The 5,296-nt window shown below is 35.3% G+C and overlaps 1 long non-coding RNA gene across 1 annotated transcript; it reads left to right on the top strand.

Moving 5' to 3' along the window:
• Positions 1-1,760: 1,760 nt before the first annotated feature.
• LOC113277628 lies at positions 1,761-2,508 on the top strand. Its single transcript, XR_003325022.1, has 2 exons — positions 1,761-2,087; positions 2,176-2,508. It is a non-coding gene; the product is annotated as an uncharacterized LOC113277628 (long non-coding RNA).
• The last annotated feature ends 2,788 nt before the right edge of the window (positions 2,509-5,296 follow it).

Raw genomic sequence — 5,296 nt, 5'->3', positions numbered from 1 at the left:
TGTAACTGCAGATTTGAAAAGCCAATTAAATATAAATAACCGGGAACGTCCCATGATGAAACATTGATGTGTGAGCTAAGCAATCAGGTATTAATTTCTATGGCCCCTAGCAATTAGGTAAAAATTAGGATCATCATGGAATAAACTAAAAAGCCAATTCTTAGCTCTAAAACGAACTTTTTTTAAAATTTGTACAGAAAAACTATTCAAAAATTCATACACATAACGCATAAAAGTGTTCATGTTGAGGGAATTAGAGAAGCAAGTAAAAATTATAATCATCAAAAATTTGATACAAATAACGAACTAAAATTTGAAGGAAAATTTGATTCTTCAAGGACTCACAAAATCATACTTGTAATCTGATTTTTTGGTGATTCATCCTCCCTGGGAATGAAATCAAATTTCAAAATCATGGAGAACATCTTTTGTACTCTTGAAAACCGGTGATTCATCTTCCCTTGGTACGAAATCAAAGATCAAAATCATGGAGAACATCCCAAAGATTAACCTGATGAACAAAATAAGCCCACAAAAGAAACCTGCGTGTTCCATGTCTAACAATGAAAGGCAGGATAAGTCGATCATCTGTTCTTTTAGCAGCGGCGATACATTTTGGAATTTTTTTCTCTCATTATCTTTTTTAGCTTCTAGGTTTAAGAATGATAATATACATGATCTGTTTTTTTTTAGTGAGAGAGAACGATGGGTGTACTGTCTGGCGCATCCTTGGATTATCATTCTTAAACCTAGAAGCTACGTCACGCGTGCGAGTAGTAGGGTGTGGTTAGGAGAACTACAACCATTGATTTATCTTTTTGAGGACAAATCTAGACCACCACTAACACAGGCAAACTTAGCCCAACTGTGCTTTATATTCTTGATTTGGATTGAAGGTCAACATATCAAGGCCAAGGCCTGAAGTAAGTTATCGCAATCCATTTTATCGGAATGTTCAAAGTTATTTCGATATCTCGACGATGTTTGTTTTCCTTCGTCTGACAACCAATATACTTCGTTTTATATGGGAATTGTTTTGTTGGTTTTATACAGTATCAGTTTGTACGGGAAGAATCCTACATGGGTTATCAGCCAATAAACAACAAACAAAAGTTTGTACGGCAAGAAGAGATGCTGATGAATGTTTATGAATTGTAGGTTGAGGGTGCGGCGGAGGGGATTAGGAAAATTCTTAATGCAGTTGGTTGAGTGCATTGCGTGTGAGAATCGGAATGGTGCTGTTATATTAACTGTTGAGTAAGAAAATGTGTTTTTCTATTGATTTTATATGAGTAAGGTATGTTGCATCGTCCAATTCGCTTTCTGTGACCAGTCACTTATATGTTGGTGATGCCTGCGCCACTTACTTGGTTTATGAATGCAATGGTTAGTGTCTTTTCTTTAAGCGTAATACCGAGGTATGGTACTGACCTTATCGTTAGTTATAACAACCGAGAATAATGAATCATACGTTGTGTCACATTTAATTCCTAATCAGCCGACTAATAAATGGAAATACATATATACGAGTGACGAATTTATGCTCAATCCGAAAGGAAAATTCATGGACCAATTAATTCGAGTCATGAAATTTGGTTTCAAAATGACAGGTAAGTATAAAATAAATAAAAACCAAAATGAAATAGAAAATAAAATTAAACTAAAATACGAGTTTACCATTATAACCTCCACTTTCCTAACATTTACACCTAAAATTTTCTGGAACCCATCTTTTCATCTTCTCCAAACGCATCATCACCGCCGCAACAACCATTTTTTCTGTATCTCATCCTTCTTCAACCATTTCAGAAACCTATTGCTACCACAGACATTAATATTTCACCACTTCAATTATTAACCCTATTTTTTTTTCCATAAAACCTATCAATGATCTTTATGCAGCCTTTCCATTTGTTTAACTCTTGTTAATTTTCTTCCAGTTACTTCTTTTCTTGTCAAATAAATGGGGATAATCAGATCCCCAAATCCGTCGTCAATTTCTATGTTCATCAATGGGGTTTTAGATCCACAAATTAGACATCAATTGCTTTATACATCTCTACTAAGTTTTGGAGATAGAGTTTCTGGTCGTCAAGATCTCTTTTGTTCTTGTTCTCATTTAAAGAGGTGATTTTCTCATTTCGGTTGGCTAAGTAAATCTATTTTTGTTCGTAGGTGAGGGAAAGAAAGAAAACTCATCGGGTGATTTTTAGTGACGAAAAATGGCGGGGAGTTAATTGTCTACGGCTTGGTTAATTGAAATAAAGGAAGCAAAGCAAACCAGTTGAAGAAACCAGGTTGGTAATGGCGGATGGAAGTAAATGGGCTTAATGATACGAGTAATGGTGGTGCTCTAGTATAACAACTAGTGTATTATGGATCTATCATCTGGGTCGTCCTTTAGTTTTATGATTTTTTTTAGAGTCGTTAGATCCTTGGACATATCAGGGGTACACTTGTAAACTCCAACAATACATTACACAAAATTAATTAAACTTTGGTCATAAACGGTCGATAGGAGTCAACGTTATTTTCAATTACTAAACCCTGAGTTGGACAAATGTTAGACCAAATACTAACTCTGGACAAAATATTAGTACCAAAAACCAAATAACCCTCAAATTTTCATATATGTCATATCTATATGGTGTCGTGCAAGATGGTGTTCAGGAAGACCACTTTGAGATGCTGCTGCACCAGGATTCCACCATTTGCTTGATTTTTTTTTAACTATCAAACAGGTCAGATGGGTTTCAGGCTTTGTACAGGAGGTAATTATAACGATTAGCACTAGCACAACAACTAATCAAACAAATTTTAGGCCACTAAAGTGTCTAAGTCCATCCTCATCATATTTAACGCCGGATATGAATTTTGAGGTTCGGTTTTGATCTATGGGTTGCTAAGAGCATCCACAGTGGGCGATCAAACCCATTTATTTGGTCGAGGAACGAGACACAGTGGTACGGACTAAAGACTAAAATCTGGACCAAAACCCAAATTTCAGACTATATTTGGTCTGGGACCAAGACCAAAACCAAATTTGGTCGAGCGGAGATTAAAAGTTCGTCGGGAGTGGGGCGTAAGTATAAAATGCGCCTGACGAAAGTTTTTGAATTAAAAAAAGAAAAAAAATGAAGCGGACATTATATGTCCGCTCTTTGAAAATTGTTTTTTTTTAAAAAATAGAGAAAATGGGGCGGACATACTAGAACCCGCCCCTTGAAAAGTTGTTTTCAAAAAAATTTTAAAAAGAATTGGGCGGACATATAATGTTCGTCCCATGAAAAAATGTTTTATAAAAAAAAGAGGGACGAACATATAGTGTTCGCCTGATGAAAGTTATGTGGAACGGATATTTGAGTTACGCTCGACCAAATTTTAGTCGGGTACCGTTGCTTGTCGGACTAAACCTAAAATTCGATCTTTTTTTTGGTATTTGGTCTTTGATTTTGATCGCACCATTGCAGTTGCCTTTAGACACCAATAGTTAACCATGAAAGGTAGACCGATAGAAACATATAGTTCAAAGAGATTCTAATGCAACATTTTAGTATGGTAGTTAAGAAATATTGTAAATGCATATGAGTTTTTAATCTTGAGGTCATGCTTGCCCCGCTTGAGTCAAGGTTTATCCTAATGAATGTATTTTAGAGAAACCAATTGCTACTACATTATGAACTGCTGTGTCTCTAACAAGCTAATCATGAACCCGCATGCCATAACTAAAATTAACATGAGTACCCGATTAGTGACTTGTATGTAACTACTTTATATTTTCTCACAAATTCCTGATTTTTGCAATAAATTATCGCCACTACAAGAAACTTAATATATTGCAGTACCCAATGGTTATGGCATAAACCCCTATTAGTGTCGCGATAACTTATGTAGCAAGAAGTCTATTGTTGCACCCAATTTTTATTGTTGCAGCAAAAGATTATACTTTTTTGCCACACTCTTTTCATATTGTTGTTACAGTTGTGTGGCAAAATTTTCATTTTGCAGCAGTAAATTATAGCTTTTAGCTGCAGCTGAAAAGTACTGTGATTAGAAATTTTCTTTTGCAACACTATATTGAAGGTATCGCAATATGTGGTGTAGCAATAGCTAGATATTCTTGTAGCAGTAAATTGCAATTTAGTAACTGATTATGGGTTGATTATGATGAAGAGAATAACACACTTTCGTGTTTGGAGTCTTTTTGACTTTGCAGATTCGTCGATGGACATGCCTTCCCGCACCAATCCAACAACGTGAAGCAGTTATATGATCCTAGACCGTGCAAATACACAGGCATGAATAGATCTTGTAATATATATTTGTGAACAAGAGAAGGAAAACCCTTGTTATGAAAACCCTATAGAAACACTTTGCGGACCGGCTACGGAAAGACAATGGGTCAGCGAAGATCCAAAATAAGGAAATACACTATATGTTTTCAGATATCTCATATATTTTCATAGATCGATAATTAGAAGATTCACTTTAAATTAGAGCACATGAAAAAATCAACAAGATACATTAGTTACTAGGAGTCAAGATATGACTCAACATTACATACGAAGAAAACAACTTTATTTCAAAGATAAAACAAAAAGATTATATCATACAACTGACTTGAGTTTCCTACAAATATGATCCTTGAAACTCTCAAGTTAGTTTCAAGGATAAAGTTACCTAGAGACTAGGTAACAGAATGAGATGTAATCCCGTTACGTATACTGAGAGAAGAGTTGTAAATATCTTTTGAGTGTTTGAATATGTGTATTCCTTACGTTCCTTCGGTTAAATCCAGAAGATTTAGACATTAACCTTTTTGAATCTCCATCAGAAGGATTTCTCTGAGGATTAAGTCTAAGACCTTTTGAGATCTGTTCCAGAGAATAAAGATTACGAGAATCCCATCTCCTAGACTTAGACCAACCAGACTTATTCTCATAACCACTGGGAACGTGTACATAAGTGGTGTAAGAAGTCGCACCATTATGACGAACACGATTCCGGTAAAGATTTTTAGATAAGCGGTCTTGAAAACCCTTTTTATGAGACTTCTGGTTCTCTGCAGGAATGTTATCCATTGTAGATGTCGTCAGACTCTTTACTCTATCGACTGAAAAAAGAAGCAGATTTTGAAGATCAGAAATTTGTTTCTTTCTAACAAAACAATGTAGAACATTATGGTTTTTTTCCCCGCAGAATGAACAAATTCGTGGATAAGAAACCTTAGTAGAATCCCCTTTTTTACTCATAGCTTCTTCTGATATTCGCTAAAGCAGCGTTTTCCTTTTTCAAA

The sequence above is a fragment of the Papaver somniferum genome, chromosome 5, assembly GCF_003573695.1.
Source record: "Papaver somniferum cultivar HN1 chromosome 5, ASM357369v1, whole genome shotgun sequence".
NCBI classification, from domain to species: domain Eukaryota; kingdom Viridiplantae; phylum Streptophyta; class Magnoliopsida; order Ranunculales; family Papaveraceae; genus Papaver; species Papaver somniferum.
Note: the sequence above shows the minus strand (reverse complement) of the source record. Positions and strands in the feature narration are given on the sequence as shown.